A 19,664-nucleotide genomic window follows, 5' to 3' on the forward strand; every position below is an offset into this window, starting at 1 on the left:
ATTATTTTACTGAATGATTGCATATAGTTTAAGTATAAGAGGGTAACATTCAAGAATCTATCAGGAAGTGAATCTCCCCCTGGACAGAATACTGGAGTGCAAAGTTCACTTTTGAACTTTACACTTTAAAAGGGACCTGGGGAGGGGTACCTGGGTGGCTCAGCCAGTTAAGCAGCTAACTCTTGATTTTGGTTCCAGCCATGATCTCATGGTCATGAGATCCAGCCTGGCTTTGGCTCTGTGTTGAGTGGAGAGTCTGCTTCTCTCCCTCTCCCTGGGCCCCTCCTTTCTCTCTCTCTCTCTCAAATAAATAAATCTAGAAAAAGGGAGGGGGCATAGAGAAATTACCGAGAGACCAAAGAAACCTATACATTGCTAGGGAGGTGAAATGTAATCGAGTACTATTGTATCTTTGAGAGCAGTAAGAAGGAGGTTTGACCTCATAGCTGTATACCTCGTAATTTACAAGCGTCTCTGAAGAGTGGTTGCCATGAGGATGCCAAACAGTTGCTGCTTGTTTCCATTAGGGGAAGAGCCAAAGAATCTAGTTTGAGGAAAAAAAAAAAAATCTAGCTTACGCTGATTTAAGGAGGATTTAAGGAGGAACTTCGTATTCAGTGGTTTAGGAACGAGATAAATTAGGTAGTGGGAGATTTCTTTCTTCGCTGAGGATATTAAGAAGACAGAGATCAGTCCTCCACGTTTTTGTTGTCATAGCCTTGCGTGGAGACGGATTGGGCAACTTTTTACATTCCCTTTGAGCAGCGCTTTGGGTAAATATTTGATGATTGGTTGAAAGGTAACTAGGGGCGGGAAGGAGGGACGTCTCTGGCGAGTTTAAGTTACCCGCGCCCTCTAGTGGTGGAACTGGGAAAGAAGCGACCGTTCCGCGTGGGGCTGAGCACCCAGCATCCGGTCCTACCCGCCTCCCTTTTGTTGTGTCAACCCATAGTGTGCAGCCGTGGCATTCCTATTCCCAAGATTTCGCACAAAGCCTACTTTGATGTTCTTTGAACCCTTCAGCTTGAGAACCTGTAAAACTTACAGGGACATATGGACCGAAAAGCCAGACTCCTTGTTCCATTTCCAGCTCTGCCATCAACTAGCAAATTACCTGGGCAAGTTCCTTAGCCTTTCTGTGCTTCATCTTCCTCATCTGGAAAATGAGGATGATGACGATGGTGATACACGTGCAGCATGGAATTGGAGCATGATAAATAGGCAAAAGTCTCAGAATTGAGAGTCCAGGAACAGACTCTCCCATATCTGGGTATTCATTAAGGACAAAGATGTCTTTATACAGAAGTCAGGTAAGGTGGTTTTTCTTGAAATGGCAGTCAATCAGATAGCTATCCCAATGTTGAAAAAAAAAAAAAAAAGGCAACTTGACCCCTATATCCGAACATACACATAAATCAACTCCAGGTAGATTATATACTTAAACGTGAAAAATAAAACAGTAAATAAAGCTTTGGGAACATTATGTAGGAGAAAATCCTTATGACCTTGAGGGTAGACAAAGAATTCTTTTTTTTTTTTTTAAAGATTTTATTTATTTATTTGGCAGAGAGAGATCACAAGTTGGTAGAGAGGCAGGCAGAGAGAGAGAGAGAGAGGGAAGCAGGCTCCCTGCTGAGCAGAGAGCCGGATGCGGGACTCGATCCCAGGACCCTGAGATCATGACCTGAGCCGAAGGCAGCGGCTTAACCCACTGAGCCACCCAGGCTCCCTAGACAAAGAATTCTTAAATAAGACATGGGATGTATTAACTATAAATGAAAAGATTGATAAATTAAACTACATTAAAATTATGAACTTCTTTTTTGGTATTTTTAAAATTTTTTTAAATTATTTATTTATTTTTTCAGCGTAACAGTATTCTTTGTTTTTGCACAACACCCAGTGCTCCATGCAATACGTGCCCTCCCTAATACCCACCACCTGGTTCCCCGAACCTCCCATCCTCCGCCCCTTCAAAACCCTCAGGTTGTTTTTCAGAGTCCACAGTCTCTTCTGGTTCTCCTCCCCTTCCAATTTCCGTCAACTTCCTTCTCCTCTCCATCTCCCAATGTCCTCCAGTCGACATACAATATTGTATTAGTTTCGGTATAAGGCACAGTGACCCAACAATTCTCTGTATGATACATTGCTCACCCAGTAAATGTTGTCACCATCTGTCAGCATACCAAGTTATTACAGTATTATTGACTTTTATCCCTATGCTGTACTTTTTTTTTTTTTTTAAGATTTTATTTATTTATTTGACAGAGAGATCACAAGTAGGCAGAGAGGTAGGCAGAGAGAAAGGGGGGAAAGCAGGCTCCCTGCTGAGCAGAGAGCCCTATGCGGGGCTCGATCCCAGGTCCCTGAGATCATGACCTGAGCTGAAGGCAGAGGCTTAACCCCTGAGCCACCCAGGCGCCCCCCTATGCTGTACTTTTAACCTTCATGACTTACTTATTTTATAACTGGAAGTTTGTACCTCTTAATTCCCTTCACCTGTTTAGTCCACCCCCGGCCCTCTGGTAATCAGAGTTCTCTGTAATTATGAGTCTGTTTCTGGTTTTGCTCGTTTGCTTTGCTATGAACTTCTGTTTATCAAAAAATATTATTTAGAGAGTGAAAAAGCAAACCACAGAATGAGACAAGATCGTTGTAACCCCTATAATTCTTAAAGAGCTCAGATCCAGAATAAAAAACCAAAAAGAGACAAGGCAACACAGTATGAAACTAAGACTCGAAAGACACCTTCTCCCCCACAAAGGATAGATATGCAAGATGCCAATGAACACAGGAAAAGGTACCCACTTGCATTAATTAGTTCATGGGGGAATACAAATAAAAACTACAAGGTACCACTATAAACCCACTAACATGGATAAAGTTAAAAGAATAGACAAAATCACGTTTTGGGGAAGATGTGGGCATTTGAAACACACACACTGCTGTTGAGAGTGTAAACTGATACAATCATTTTAGAAAACTGTCTGGTGTTATATATTACATTTGAAAAACCAAATACTCTTATAGATTGCAAACCATATACCCTCTGACCTATCAACTTAATTCCTAGCACGTACCTAGCAGAAATTTGTCTACATGTACACGAAAGACATTGTCAAAATTTCAAAATAGCCAAAGTAAAACCAATGAATCATGGAAGCAGTAATCAGTAAAAATTTTTTGTGCACACACCAAAAAGGCAGCTTGCAAACCAGAGCAGTCAGAAGAGAACATGGAATGAGGTTTGGGGGTTATTGTTATAAAGCAGTTTACAGCCAGAAAGCAGTGACCGTTAAGATTGGTTACAATATTACCGTTTTCAGTGGTTACCCCATATTAACCTTGGGAAACAGTTTAAGTTTTGCTTATCTTTTCCAGAGCAGAAGCAAGAAGCAATTCAGGTCACGTTAGTGCAAAAAAGATAAATTAAGTTTTGTGTGCATGCCTAAAATTGGGGCTGGTTGCTCAGGGAGCCTTCAAGGCTAGCCTCTATCTGTCCTTGACTTTATGGAAGTCAAGACTCGAAACTATGAAGTTTCGACTTATGAAGGCTTATAAGGACTTTATGGAAGTCAAGACTCGAAACTATGAAGTTTCGACTTATGAAGACTTATAAGGACTATGAAGTCCTTGACTTTATGGAAATATCCACAGCGTGATGTTCTTAGGAATAGTCTTAAACCAGAAACAGCTCAAGTGTCTCTAAGCAGTAGAATGGATAAATAAATTAAGGCGCTTTCAAACAAAGGAATACTATACAACAATTAAAACGCACAAACCATAGCTACATTCATACATTCAGGGATGAAACTCACAAAATTTTTTTAAAGATCTTATTTCTAAGTAATCTTTACATCCAATGTGGGACTGAAACTTACAACCCCCAGACCAAGAGTCGCACTCTCCACGGAAAGAGCCAGCCAGGCCACCCCAATCTCACAAATTTAATATTGAATAAAAAAAGTTGGACATAAAAGCAAACATTGATATATGCACGGATCCACCATATAGAGTTCACAATGTGGCAAAACTAACGTTTGGTGTTAAGAGCCAAAGAAGTAGAAACAACTAAAATGTCCATCCTTGGATGGACAGATAAACAAATGTGGTAGATCCATACAGTGAAATTCCACTTAGCGATTAAGTAAGAAGGGAGTACCAGCAGATGCTTCACCGTCCATGAACCTTGAAAACATTTGCTAAGTGAAAGATGCCTATCGCAAAGTACCACGTATAGTAGGATTCCACTTATATGAGAAGTCCAGAACAGGCAAATCCATTGAGACAGAAAATGATTTCCTAGGGCAGGAAGGGCTGGGGAGAAACGGGGAGCAACAGTCAATGGATACCAAATTTGGTAGGGGGTAAGGAAAATGTTCTAAAACTGATTATGATGATGGTCCCGCGACTCTGAATTCAACAACGGGTGAATTGTATGGTATGTGAAACGGATTTCTGTAAAGCTATTATTTAAAAAAATATATAGAGGGCATTACTTAAAAAAAAAAAAAGTAAAGTAAGCCTCAGCAGCAGAGTGGGACTTTTAAAAAGAGGCCTTCTGTTCAGAAATGCCAAAGTCAAAAAATGTTGTTTATATCAAATTTGCATGTGTAAGTTCTAGTTTTTTATTGATGTTAGGGGTCTTTTATTTATCTGAATACATGCATTGGATTAAGATGTACAGTGTTTTAAACAGATGAGTGTCTTGGTGTCCATATTTAAAAGATCTTCAGGGACGCCCAGGTGGCTCAGTTGGTTAAGCGGCTGCCTTTGGCTCTGGTCATGATCCCAGTGTCCTGGGATGGAGTCCCACATCGGGCTTCTTGCTCAGCGGGGAGCCTGCTTCTCCTCTGCCTCTGCCTGCCACTCTGTCTGCCTGTGCTCACTTTCTGTGACAAACAAAATGAATAAAATCTTAAAAAAAAAAAAGAATTAAAAAAAAAAAAAAAGATCTTCAGCTTGGGGCGCCTGGGTGGCTCAGTTGTTAAGTGTCTGCCTTTGGCTCAGGTCATGATCCCATGATCCCTGCACTCCATTCTCCCCACTCCGAGAGGCAAGGTCCCAGCCTAGATGTTGGACCACCCAGTAAGAAAGAGCAAACCTGAGAAAGAAAAACCAGGGGGAGGGGCTCCAGCCAAGATAATAGGGCTATGGAACTTGGTTTAATTTCAACACTGAAATTTCAAGGTTCTTGCTCAAGAGAACGGCAACTACTCTTCAGGCTCAAGGGAGGGAAGTATGGTGTGTGTGTTTGCGGTTCTGCATGTGACAGGGATGAGAGAGACAAAGGGCGTGAGTGACATGTATGTACCTCTCGGCCACCAGGAAAAGGACCTGCTGCTGAGCCTTTCTTTCTCTGCTCATCTGTCTCTGAGGCCCAGGTGACGTATTTGAGGTGACAGATTCGTGAGACACTTGCCTCAGCCTGCCCTTAATGACAAGCCTCTGCTGGAGGAGTAGAGCCCCAGGCAGTGACATGCCCGAGACTGGTCTTTGGTCACTAACACAGAACCATGGTCTTCTCTGAGATATTAGCATTTGTTGACCCTCCCTCCCCTCCATTCTTTAATTTAGAAGAATAAAGTGCGAGAAATGAACTTTCCTTCTCCAGGACATCAGAGATTGACTGCTTGCCTTCTGTGGTGGGATATACTTTCCAGAGGGGTGGGGTACAGGCTGGCAGAGGGAGCTCCTGGGGCTGCCATGCTGTGCCCCAGACCCCTCGGGCCCCTAAGTTAAGACGGAAGCTGTGTGTGTGTGTGTGTGTGTGTGTGTGTGTGTGTGTGTGTGTGACCTTCGCCCAAATCCTTCTGGTGTCAGGTAACCAAAACGTTCGAGCTAGCTGAAGCGAAAAGCAAACATACATTGAGAGGACACAGGAACATTCTGTGGGACCCCAGGGCCTCACATGCTTCCTGCTTTACCAGAACTGAAAGCAGGAATCATTAAAGCCGCTGGATACGGGACAGCCATCCTCCCTCTGTTTCTCTTTCTCTGAGAACCTATGGTCTCTTGTTTGTTTCTTCTTGCAACTTTCTCCATTTTCTTTCCCCACCCTGAAGTCGTGTTTTCTCGGCCTGCTCTGTGAACAAGGCCAAATATGGCTTCCCCATAACTTCTGGCTACAACTAGGAGAAGACTGCCAGGATCTTTCAGGTTCCGGTTCAGGAACGGTGGGTGGCCTAGGACATTGGTCCAGTCAGCAGGGGCAAGGAACGGGAGGCTGTGGTCCAAACGTGGAGTGAGGGTACACCCCCGTGAGCGAGGAAGGTGTGGGAGATGAAGGTTTGGGTGCTGAGTGGACATTAATTATCATTGCCCTTGCTTATGAGGGTATTATAACCAAGTGCCTCCTGGGTCAGGCTCCAAGTAGGTTCTTGAAGATACAGGGTTGGGTTAGACATAATTCTTGCCCTTTGAGAAACTTAGAGCGAAGGAAGCAAGTGTATTAACATTTTTTTCTGTTATGTGCTTCGTAAGAAGTACAATAATAAAGAGTTTTGTGCAAACTGAGATCATAAGGTCACAGAGGAACATTAATAGTGAATATTTGTTGAACTTTGCTCAGCACCTACAAAGTAGGGTCTGTTGTTGTCACTCTTATGTTAGCCGTGACCTCCATTCACCGAGGACACAGGCTTGGAGCGACTGAGCATCCTCCAAGTGACAGCTAGGAGGCTGGGAGCAGGGATTCCAATGCAGGTCTGAGTGTAAAGCCTAAGGTCTTCCCACTCCAGCAACGGAGATTTTAGAAAATACCAAGAAATTATATGTCATTTATATTTCAATAAAAAAAAAAAAGAAGATAGGAGCTCCCGGGTAGCTCAGTCGGTTAAGTGACCTACTGACTCTTAGTTTCTGCTCAGGTCCTGATCTTGGGGTCCTGGGATTGAGTCCGATGTTGGATTCTGCACTCAGCTGGGAAGTCTGCTTGACATTCTCTCTTCCTCCCCCTCTGCCCTTCCTCCTGCTCATGTGCCCTCTTCTAAAACAAATCTCTAAAACAAATTTTTAAAAAATCTTGAAAAAAAAGGTAAAGAGGATAAAACTAAATTAATTAATTAATTTTTAAAAAACTATGAAATAGTATGTATAGGATATATGTGTAGAAAAAGGATAGGGTGCCTGGTGGCTCAGTGGGTTAAGCCTCTGCCTTCAGCTCAGGTCATGGTCTCAGGTTCCTAGGATCAAGCCCTGCATCGGGCTCTCTGCTCAGCAAGGAGCCTGCTTCCTCCTCTCTCTCTGCCTGTTTCTTTGCCTACTTGTGCTCTTTCTCTCTGTCAAATAAATAAATAAAAATCTAAAAAAAAAAAAAAGTAAAAGGTTACATGGGTCTCTAAATTTATAAAAACAAGATAATGAATCATAAATACATTTTAAAATGTAATAGGAGTCTGGGGCACCTGGGTGGCACAGTTGATTCAGTGTCCAACTCTTGGTTTTGGCTCAGGTCCTGATCTCAGGGTCATGAGATCGAGCCCCTGTAGAGCTCTGTACTCAGCATAGAGTCTGCCTGGGTTTCTCTCTCTCTCCCCCTCTGCCCCTCCCCCCCACTTCTGGTGCTCTCTTTCTCTCTCTCAGATAAATAAACCTTTTAAAAAAAAAGGTAATAAGAGTCAGCACTGGAGAGGGTGACATAACTTTTTTTCAGGCTCGGGTTACTGAGATTGGGGAGGGATGGGGCAGAGGGAAAATTGACCCTATACGTTTCTGGACCGTTTGAGTTTTAAAAACATGCATTGTTCAATTTGTGGTTAATTAATACATTTTTTCCAAAAGATATCAGGTTAACAAATTAGCTCAAAAAAAGCAAAAGAAATGTCAGACATAATGACCTTGCTTAGGCGTCCTGCAAAATTAACATGGCTCCATCTGTGGCGAGGGACTTCTTGTCAAGGGATCAGGACTTTGCCTTTCCCTGCTCCCCAGCATTTCACTTCCAGAAGCCCCGTAGCCCTGCCTCCTTTTGGAAAGGGAGGAGAAGGAGGGAGGTGATGAGGCCCTTCGGCCAGCAATTGGGTGGGGTCCAGGAACAAGATTCTAGTTTCTCTTGAGGAGGTTCTTAAATGCAAGCTTTCCTAGGTGTTCAAAATGCAGATTCCCTGCAGAGTCTGACTCAGGAGGTCTGGGGCAGGGCCTGGGAATTTGTATTTTGAACCATACATGGGGTAACTAAGATGCAGAGGGTTCTGCATGGACCACATTCTGGAAAATACTGCTTTAAGCCACGGGTGGGGCATTCCGTGTCCCCAAAGCTCTGAGGCCCCTCTGTCAAGTCAAGGGAGACAAGCAAATCACACCGAGCTGGGGCGAGGCCTATCATTATTGTGTGTCCCAGAGCTTCTTTTAATCCCTATACCACCCTGCCTCCACTACCCTGAGACTCAGGTGGAAACACCCTGGGGCTTTGAGAACACTGGCTGCGGGGGAAGCCAGCACCCAGGAGAGCCCTCTCTGGCTTGGGGTGTGGCTGGCGAAGATGACCATAGTAATGAGAACTCATAATAACATATGCAGCTTGTTCTATGACAATTCCTCTACTATGAAACAGATGTGAATATACTTAAGATCTTTTTCTTAGAAAAAAACAAAAACCAATGAGGTTGGTATTATTATCTTTTCCTTGCAGAGGAGGAGGTTGGGGCTCAGAAAGATGGAATAATTTGCCCAGGGTCACCCAGGGGCAGAGCCGGGATTTGAACCTGAATCTGGCTGATGCAGAGAAATGAAACACAGGCTGACACTGATCCTCACGGGGTCGCTCGATGGGTCAATGTGGTTTTCAAAAAGGATCGCCAATGTGAGTGTAAGAGAGCAGTGGGAGAAGCTTGGTTACAAGGCAGGGAGCACTACGGGAGCCCGGGCTGCAGGTGCTCCCGTGGTCTCCCAGCAGCTGGGGTTCCAGGCTTTGGTCTATTCATCATGGTAGGGTTCCAGCCCCCCAGGAAGATGTTATACACATGTTGGCAATCATTATTATAATCTGTTTTCTTAGCTGTCAGGGAGATCCTAGCCAAACCCAAGTGTGATAGGATCCTTTTCTGGCAGGGAGGTCTCATGGGAGGCCTAGATCCCTCAGGGGCCTTTAATGGGATTTGGAGTCAGGTAGACCTGGATTCAAATCCCAACTCTGATACCTGCTATGTGGCCTCGGACAAGTTACTTAACTTCTCTGGGCTGCAGTGTCCTTGTCTACAAAACATACAATACTCTTCCCTCCCTCTCAGGGGGATTGCAAGGATTTTGTCTCCTAAATCCTATAATGTACCCTGCACAGTGCCTGGCACACGAAATAGTGATTGGGACTTGGACTACTGGTGTTATCATGACTGGCCCAGGCACGTGCTTGTCTCAACCTTGGTGTTTTGGGTCAGATAATTCTTTGTCGTGGGGGGCGTCCTGAACACTGTAGGATGTTTTAACAATCCCTCAGTCGTGACACCCTTATGGCCCCTGTGAGGCAGTACTCCCCCCCACCCCGAGCTGAGAGCCTGTGAACACAGGGTAAAGGCATGAGAATGTCTTCAAAGGGAGCAATCCTGGAGGATGATACAAAAACATCCAGGCCAAATGAGGGGCCTGACGTGGTGGGGGGTGGAAACGGAGGGAAAGGATGTGTGCTCAGGGTGTAGGAACAGAGTCAAGCTGGGAGATCCCAGCTGAGCCGAGAAGGGGAGGGCTCCGAGCTAGAAGGGGCCAGAAGCCCCTGGAGATGGTACAGCAAACAGCGGCATCTGGGTCTATTTCTTTGTTTAGTGGAATTTTGTTTTTCCAATTGTACCAGTAGTACAAGTTCCTCTTAGACGATTCAGGAAAGGACACTCCAGAAAATGAAATCTCCTGTCATCCCAGCACCTCCCAGTCTGAAGTCCTCATCTGTTCTCTTCATTCAGCAATGTTTATTGGGCGCTCACTGGATGCAGGCCCTGTCTGCGTGCTGGAGGTTCTGGGGGTGTCTGTGTGGGCCGAGGTTGGGGGGGTGGGGACTGGCTGTTGGCCTCTCTTATGCGGCCCCTGCTTTGAAGGATCTGTGCAGCATCCTGACCCTGGCTCCTTCTCCTGGATCTTTCTGGAATCTGCCCATTTTTCTCCTTCATCTGGGAGGCCTTGATACTTTACATGGTACTTACGAAGGGCCACCTTAGTCCTGTTCCCAGGGCTGGGAATTCAGACTGGAGCAGGAGAGGCTTCATTGCTGCCTTCAAGGACCTTACAGTCCAGTGGGGTAGACGCTTTCCTTCCCATGGAGGAAGGTCAGAGGGGCTCAGAGATCATGTCACAAGAGCGAATGATTATTAAGTGCTAACTGTGTCTTAGAGACCTGCTCAACTCACGTGATCCTCAAGACCATTTGTGAGATGGCTCATTATGTTATTGCTACTTTACAGATGAGGAAACCAATGCACAGAGAGGTTAAGGCACTCAGGTAAGGTCACACAGCTAGGCAAAGCTGGGATTTAATCCAGGCAGTCCAATCCCAGCATCCACGTTGGGTGGGTAAAGGAGGGCTTCTCTGAGGAACTGATGTTGATCAAGGGTTCACAGTTCCGCATTTCTCACTCTCTGTTGTGTTGACCAAACTATAGTCGGGCTTCTCTCTTGCCTACAGGCCCGTGAACTCTGCTTGTCCCAAGCCCGAGCAAGCACAAAAAAGTAGACCGTGTCTCCCCTTATCAGCCTCTGGAAATGTGCTGACCACAGCCAAGACACTGCTCCTATCAGACACACTGTTCATTTCCCATTGCCTGCCTGGCTTCCACTCTAGAGATTCTGCTTGCCTCCTCCTTTATCCTATAAAAGAAAACTTTTTTTTCTGCTGGATATTGAGATGCTTACATATTTCTGAGACAGACGTGCCCTGTCTTTTGCAATAGTCTCTTTCTAATAAAAGTATCTCCCTATCTATGTCCAGATTTTGTTTTGTTTTTTTAAGATTTATTTATTTGACAGACAGAGATCACAAGTAGGCAGAGAGGCAGGCAGATAGAGAGAGAGGGGGAAGCAGCCTCCCTGCTGAGTGGGGAGCCTGACATGGGGCTCGATCCCAGGACGCTGCCATCATGACTTGAGCTGAAGGCAGAGGCTTAGCCCACTGAGCCACCCAGGTGCCCCCAGATTTTGTTTGTACTAGACAACATTGGAGCTGAGATCAGAGGGGGTAGCAGGTGCAGCTCAATGAAGAAAGGAAGAATAGTGCTGCAGGTAGAGGGAACAGCACGTACAAAGGTCCTGAGGTGGGTGGGAGCACTGAGCACTTGAGGACCTAAAAGATTAGATGTTGAGAGAAATAAGCCCCAGATCAAGCAGACAGGTTCCCTCTATCTTTCCGCTTATCTGTCCTCAGATGTTGGCTGCTTTCTTCATGCTGGTAAAATGGCTTCAGCGCTCTACACACCTTATGGAACCCTTCCTCTTGCTCCTTTGTAGCAGAGAGTAAAAGTCTTTAGGGAAGCACCCAGCCAGACCTGCCCCCAGGTCTCATTGGTCGGAATTATAGACACGCTCTTGCCCAGACTACTCCATTAGCGTCATGATTTAGACCAATCACAATTCGCCCTTGGGCATGGACTCAGGGAGTGGCTGCCATTTGCATCTGCTGTAAACATGGTTATGAAACTGAGGAATTTTGGGAGGAAGCCGATGGGATGGAATTGACTCTTGCAATCTCTCAAAATAAACTAGGAAATTGCATGCAAATGTTCCTTACAGTAGCAGAAGGCTTTGTTAGTATTATGACTGGTATGTAACCATTGCTATTATCTGTAGTAGCAAAAGCCCCCTAGAGCCCACGAGGTGCGCTCCTGCTTCCCTGTCCTTTGGCAAAGACAGGGTGGCGGGTAGGGGGGGCGCATGGTGAAACCTTTCACCTGCTCCAAGACCCCTAAACGTTTATGATATTCATTGCTGCTGGCAAGTGGTGAAAACAGCCAGAGAAACCCCCTTGGGGAAGCTTGTGTTGGGGGAGATGGGAAAGAAAGCTGCTTTAACAGGGACAGGCAAAGGGGCAATGCCGTTAGCTTTGGTTCACAGGGATACCGCCATCTCGGCCATGGATCCCATGTCCTGTCAACCTCTCACGGGGTGACAGGCAGCTAAAGAAGTTATACTCTAAGGAAGAGGTGTGAAAGGTGGCCCGAGGCTGAATCCAATCCAAGCAGGAGCCACAGAGCCCATGTGGCAGCTTATAAATTTGAGCCACTGTTTAAAAATCAGGAGCTTGCACGTAAAGGTTCAGATTTCCAGCTTCTTTGGCAAAAGTTGACACTCTAGCCATACAAGCCCTCACTCCCCAATGGCAACAAGTGAAGGGAACTGAGTTGTGAGTCTCTTGTTTACAACTGTCCATCACAGTGACCCCTGCCCCCCTTCCCCCGCCTCTGCCGGCCAGCTCCCCGTTCTCATTTACATTCCTGGTTTTCCTGGTTGTCTCTGTTGGTGCTTTCATGAGGACTTCCCTCCTGTGATTAAAGAAGAATAAGGAGGAGGATGAGGAGAAGGAGAAGAAGAAGGAGTTATTTTCATCTTCCCTGCAAATGCAGCGGGAGGGAAGGAGCAGAGACCCATTGAGCAGATGTGGGCAGCAGAGAGAGAGGCAGTCCAGGTTCCTGGCCTCTCCAGCTCCTGCCAGGGCAGCTCTTTTCCACCCAGCAGGCTGGAAGGCTGCTCTGGGTGGGTCTCAGAGCTGAATCCACAGGCCCATGTGGCGGAGGGAGAGTGTTGCACCCTTCTTTCTGCTGCAAGCGATCACACCTGCTGTGTGTGTACTAGATGGTGCGCTCAGTGTGCGCTGTGCATTGTCTCACCCAGTTATCGTAGTGGCCCCTGGGAGTAGCAACTCTTATCGTCCTCACTCCACATATTAGGCCAGCAAGGCTCAGGGACATCAAGTCATTGCCTAGGGTCACACAGCAAGGAAGTAGACAGGAAGCTGAGACACGTGAGGTGAACTCCCTCAGCTGAGGACACCCAGCCAACAGATGGCGGGGCTGGCGTTCCAGCTCAGGTCCAATCGACTCCAAAGCCTTGAAGTCGAAAGCTGGTGGCCAGAGGAGGCACGCTGGTTTGGCCCGCAGTGTTTTTGGAAATAAGGAACTTTTTGCCCTTTGCTGGGGGCTTCCTGGTCCCGTTTGCCACAGGTTCCACCAATACCTGGGATTCGCACCCTGGCCTCTTCCCTCATGTGTATTACTTTCTTGGCCTCTGGAGAAGATGACAACCTTCGCGTCCTTTCCATGTTCTCCAGCCTCCCGGTAGAGTCCAGCTCGATGACTTAGAGCTCTTGGTTCTAGGACAGATCTGGAGGTCTGCGTTTGCTTTTGTCGACCCCACCCCACCAGGCATTCTGGGAGTTGAGCACAGAGATCAATGGAATATGGTTAGAGTTCAGGTTCAAGTTCAGGTTCAGCTCCATGACCATGATGCTCCATGCCTCGATTTCCCCATCTGTGAAATGGGCATACTAATAGTACTTGCCTCAGACGTTAATACATGTGAAGTGTTTAGAAGAGCACTGGGCATGTGGTGAGTATCCAACAAATGTTAGTAATAATGATAATAATAGTAATTCTTACTGAAAAACTATTATGATGGTGTTCCATGGAAGGGCAGTAGTCTGGATTCTGTCCCATGTCGCTATGACCTTGGGCAAACCAGTCACAGTCTCCCAGCCACAGCCTTGTCTGTGGAATCTAGTGGAGGCTCCCGCTCTCCCCCACGGCCACACCCACCCACCCACACCCACACCCGCACCCACACAGCCTTCCTCCCAGCACACCGGGGCCAGGTGCTCCAGCTCAGCGGACTCTGTGGGCCCCATTTCAGCTAGTTTCAGACCCTAAATTTGGCCCTTTCACGGAAGCCACGGTTTGTGGTGGGGGCAGGGCGAGAGTGAGGGCTGTGTCTGGGGATGCAGCTTCCCCACCTGACTGGTGCTGTGAGAGGCAGGCAGGGTCAGGAGGGCTGAGAGCCATGCTTGACCTTGTCATTGGCTTGGGTATGTCTTTGGACCCTTACGGGCCTTAGTTTTCTTATCTAGCAGCTAAATTTCACATAGGTTGACTTTTTAAATCATCACGTTATCTCTTCAATTAAAACAGCTTTCTCTTCTTTCGTATGAGGAAAAGCTCAGAGAGGTTAAGTGATTTAGCCCAACCCAGACAACTAGTGTTTTATTCGAGTCATCTTTTAACCCCCAGGTCTAATCTTCTTTTATCCTTATTTTTTATCCTTTTATCTTTAGATGGAAGGTAGAAGCCATGGTTTTATGGTTGAGAGACAGACTGCCTGGGTTTGAATCCTAGTTCTGTCACGTATTAGCAACGTGACCTCAGACAAATTGCTTAACCTCTGTGTGCCTCAGTTTTTCTCATCTGTGTGATGGGAGATGATAACTAGACCCACACAGAATTGTTATGAGGATTAAATAAATTAATATGTGTAAAAACACTTTCAGCAGTGCCTGACACTTAGTAAAACTTATTCAAGTATTACTGAATTAATAAGATAGCTCCCTCGCCAATCAGATCTCGCGCATGGAAAAAAAAAAAAAACCCACTCTAGATCAGGACCAGGAGACCCGTGTTCCACTTTGGTTTCAGCCACTAATTTGTCCTGCCCTCAGGGACCTCCTTTTAACTTTCTGTGCCTTAGTTTCCTTAGCTACAAAATGAGGAGCTTGGACAAGTTCATCGATGAGCGGCTTTTTTTTTTTTTTTTTTAAACATCAAAACTGTTTTGATCACATCTTCCGTCTATCGGGGAGAATATTTCAGTGTAGAAGATGCTGCCTGGGCTGCTGTCCCAGCACTTGTCGATTCCCCCTGGGGGCCCCATAGCAATGGTCTGGATGATGTACGTGACTTTACCCGACCCAATCATACCAGGAATTGCGGAAGCAGACCCCAAAGGGAGACTGAGTCATATTACGAGTAGCGTTCAGGCAGAAAGGTCATGAATTCCTGCTCAGGTAGCTGTTGGGTTCTGGTTCCTGCGTTTTTGTTTTTGTTTTGAGATTTTATTTATTTATTTGAGAGAGAGAAAGAGACAGAGATATTGACAGAGAGCACAAGTGAGGAGGAGAGGGAGAGTGCGAAGCAGGCTGAGCAGGGAGCCTGATGTGGGGACTCAAACCCAGGACCCTGGGATCATGACCTGAGCCACCCAGGCACCCCATGATTCCTATCATTTCTCAGGCTTGGCCTGTCTTGAATTCCTGAAATTCAAATATCACCTTTCCCCCATTTACTTAGGCTAACCTACCAATTATTTATTGCTACATAATCAATCACCCCATAATTTAGTCTTATAATCTTATATCACCCCATAATTGGTCTTAAAATACCAATTGCTTGTTTCTCTAGATTCTTTGGTTTGACTAGGTGGTCTTTGGCTGGGTGGCCATTCGGCTGACCTTAGGGTCGTTCGTGTGGCTGTATTCACCTGATGAGTAAGCAGGGCTGTTGGCTGGGGTGCCTTAGTTCTCTTCCCTGGGACCTTCCCATATGGCTAGCTTAGGCCTCCTGAGGGTGGTCTCTGGATTGCCAGGGGCAAAAACAGAAGTCTAGTCAAAGCCTGGCCTTCAGAGCCCCAGAATATTGCTTTTCCTGTATTCTCTTGGTCAGAGCCAGTCACAAGTTTGGCCCTGATTTGAGGACTTGATGGACTCCAACTCTTTTTTTAAAAAAATTATTTATTTATTTGACACACAGAGAGAGATCACAAGTAGGCAGAGAGGCAGGCAGAGAGAGGAAACCAGGCTCCCCGCTGAGCAGAGAGCTCGATGTGGGCCTCCATCCCAGGACCCTGAGATCATGACCTGAGCCAAAGGCAGAGGCTTGACCCACTGAGCCACCCAGGCGCCCTCAATGGACCCCAACTCTTGATGGGAGATGCAGTCTGTGCATTGGAGGTGGGAGGAATAAAAGGTGCTGGGTGTGTAGACAAAAACCATAACTAGCTGCAGTGGATGTCTTAGTTGCAGACGAAAGAAACGTAAGTAATATATCTTGTGATTTACATATTCCCACCTAGAGCACTCTGATTTCATTTCTCACCACCTCTCAGCCACTGGGGCCTTGCCTTTCTTCACTCACACCAACCACACTCCCACCCCAGGGCCTTTGCACTTGCTGATCCCTCTGGACCTCAGATCTTCTTCTGACTGCTCCTTTGTTACTTTTAGATCTTTACTTACATCTTTGCTCAGAAAGGTCTTTTCTGATCCCTGAACTAGTTCCACCCCTGACATTGCCAGTGGCCTAATTAGACCTTATCTTCTTCATGGCACCTACTATATATATTTATTTTTTGCCTTTTTGTTTACTATTGTTCTTTTCTCAGCAAGCTCCAAGAGTGCCAGCCCCATGGTCTGTCTGGATCTCTGACGTATGCCTGGCTCATGGTAAGTACTCAGTTACTGAAAACATGAATTTCATGCTTTTTAGACATTATACTATTAATATGCAAAGAGTTGTGATGAGAGGCAGCTTAAATGACATGACAGATGATTCCAGGAGGGGATGCAGGGAGCTCACACCAACACTGGATAATTTCAACGACTCTCGCCTTTTCCAGTTCTGCTAGTCCATGACTATAAGCAGTATTCAAAGTGCTTTCAAGATCTACAGGTGTGATATAAACACCTAGTTATTATGACTGAGAGTGCGCTGGGCAGTTCTGTGAAGGACGAGGCATGGGTGTTCATTGTACCTGTGATCGAATGGGGTTCCTCACTGAGCTGCAGTAATAAACACATGTGTGTCATCTGTACTCCCTACACTTCATAGGTTACCAAGGGGCTGTTGTCAATGGACAGCCATAAGAAGGGCTGTGTGGTGGTAATGCGTATCCTCAGTGGTCTTGGACTCTCCTCCCATGGGAAGTGGGGACCCTGTCTCCTACCCTTGGATCGGAGTGGGCTTGTCATTGTTTCAACCAATAGAGAAAGGCAGAAGTGCCATTACATGACTTCCAAGGCTGGATCAGAAAAAGCCAGCTAACATCTTACTTACTCTTCTTGGGCCATGAGCTCTGGTGGAAGCCCGTAACCAGCGAGGGGTCACACCATCCTGAGACCACCACACTGGAGAGGCCATGTGCAGATCAATACTTAAGTGGGATAGGTTGTTTCTTTGGTGCTTTCTGCTTCCCAGAAACTTTTAGAGTACTAATGTCCCACATTCTACTTGACATTCCCCACTGGATGATGTCTTGTTCCCACCAACCATCTGACCTCTTGGACTTAATATGCTCCAAATAAACTTCTGGTCCCAAGCCCACCTCTAACCCTTAGTCTTCCCTGTCTAATCAATGGCACCTGTTTTCCCAGTTCTGTAAGCCAGGGTCTGGGCATTGTTCTTGAATTCTCCCTTAATTCAAGAATTCTCCCTTGAATTCCTCAACTCCACATCCAATCCCTCCGAAAGGTCTATTGGCTTTACCTCCAAAACGCATCTCAAACTTGTCCTCTCCCCTTCCCTAGGGCCACCACCCTGGCCCAGGCGAGCATCATTTCTTCCCTGGCCACCACTGCAGCCTCCCGACCAGTCACCCTGAGTCCTTCACTGTGCCTTCGCAGCCCTTGCCTTTTGTGCCCATCCATTGTCTTCATAACAGTCAGAGGGATTTGTTATTTTTTTAAGTTTTATTTATTTGTTTCTTTAGTATTTTATTGCTTTTTAAATTTTTAATTCCAGTGTAGTTAGCATCCAGCGTTATATTAGTTTCAGGTGTACAATATAGTGATTCAACAATTCTATATATTGCTCCGCATTCATCACGATGTGCAGACTCTCTAACCCCCTCTACCTGTTTCTCCCATCCCCCCACTGGGGATTGCCTTAAAATGTAAATCAAGTCATGGCACCCCCAGTGGCTGCCCATGGTACTGAGAATAAATCTAACCTCACTGTGGTCAGTATCCGGCTCTCTGGCGGGAGCTTGGCCTCTGACTCCTCTCTTTCTACTCCTCCCCTGGGTAAGTAGAACCAAAAGGAACTCGTGTTTCCCAGTAATGTCAGGAAGTTGCTAAGTCTGCATCTACCTCTTTTCCCATATCTGGGATTTTGTCTTCCTTTCCCTGTGAGGAGGAACCCAGTGGGAATGACTAGTTGGGTTCCCTAGCTCTGTTCCTGCTACCCTGGCCTTCACTCTGGTCTTTGACCTCGCCCAGCTCTTTGCCCTCCTCAGGGCCTTTGCACGGGCTGTAAGCTCTTCCTGAACATCATTTCTCTAGTCCTTCGTATGGCTGGCTCCTTCCTATCATTTGGGTCTGAGGTTAAAAGTTGTGCTCGCAGCGGCACCTGGATGGCCCCATCAGTTACAGTGGCTGAGTCTTAGTTCCTGCTCAGGTCATGATCTCAGGGACTCATGAGATCTAGCACAGCATCAGGCTCCTCCCTCAGCATGGAGTCTGCTTAAAACTCTCTCTCCCTCTCCCTCTGCCCCTCCCCACTGCTCTCACTCTCTCTCAAATAAATAAATAAATAAGTCTTAAAAAAAAAAAAAAGAAAAAAGAGTTGTGTTCACTGAGAGGCCTTCTCTGATTTTTCCCTCTAGAAGACTTTACTCTCTGATAGTCTCCATTTTGGCTCTTTATCTTTTTCATTGTTCTTACCGCACTGCATGGATCTGATTGTTTATAATGTCTTAGTCGCTGCTTGTCTCCCTAGTGCATGGGGCACGATTAGCACTCAGTAAAGAGGTGGTACTTGGTTGATGGTGATAATAGGGTTAAAAAAAAGAAACTGATATCCCTGCCAACTTTCCCCGGGGTGGCAGGGAAGCCTCTGGAGGCATGCCTTTAATTCTGTCCAGTTCAGGGGAAAGCCGAAAGGGCTCAGGATCTCTTCCAAGCACATAGCTAAGTTTTTTTTTTTTTTTTTTTTTTTTAAGATTATGTTTATTTTTCAGAGGGAGAGAGAGCGAGAGCACAGAAGGGGAGCAGCAGGCAGAGGGAGAAGCAGGCTCCCTGCTGAGCAAGGAGTCCCATGTGGGGCTCAATCCCAGGATCCTGGGATCATGACCTGATCCAAAGTCAGACGCTTAACCAACTGAGCCATCCAGACATCCCACTAAGATGGATCTTTAAGAAAGTTATGAATTTGGGGGTTTGAGAGAAATCAACCAGCTGACATCTTTTGGCAGCTGTAACAGTTCAGAGCTGATTCCAAACGAACAGGAAAACCCACAATAGCCGATTCGTTCTCCTCTCTCCTTGTGCATAAAATCTTTAGGAAAGGTTTGAATTTCAGTTCAGGTACAGTTTTTGACCTCAGTTTCTGCTTCTCCTTTTTTTTAAAAAAAATATTTTATTTATTTGAGGGAGAGCACGTGTGAGAGAGAGAGAGAGATCATGAGCAGGGGGAGGGATTGAGGGAGAATTAGACTCCCTGCTGAGCAGGGGACCCCCCCCCCCCACCGCCGGATGTGGGACTTGATCCCAGGACCCTGAGATCATGACCTGAGCTCAAGGCAGATGCTTAAGTGACTGAGACACCCGGCACCCTCTGCTTCTTGTTTTTAAACCTATTACCTTAACCTTACTTGTTGTTACTGGAAAATTTTGGATGACGTCACAGTGAACCCTCTTCATAAATGGCCACTTTCCTTTCCAGGGTGTCCTAATCGACCTCTCCAGGATTAGGATCTCCCTCCACTAGCGC

Source organism: Meles meles, chromosome 8 (assembly GCF_922984935.1).
Source record: "Meles meles chromosome 8, mMelMel3.1 paternal haplotype, whole genome shotgun sequence".
Taxonomy (NCBI): Eukaryota; Metazoa; Chordata; class Mammalia; order Carnivora; family Mustelidae; genus Meles; species Meles meles.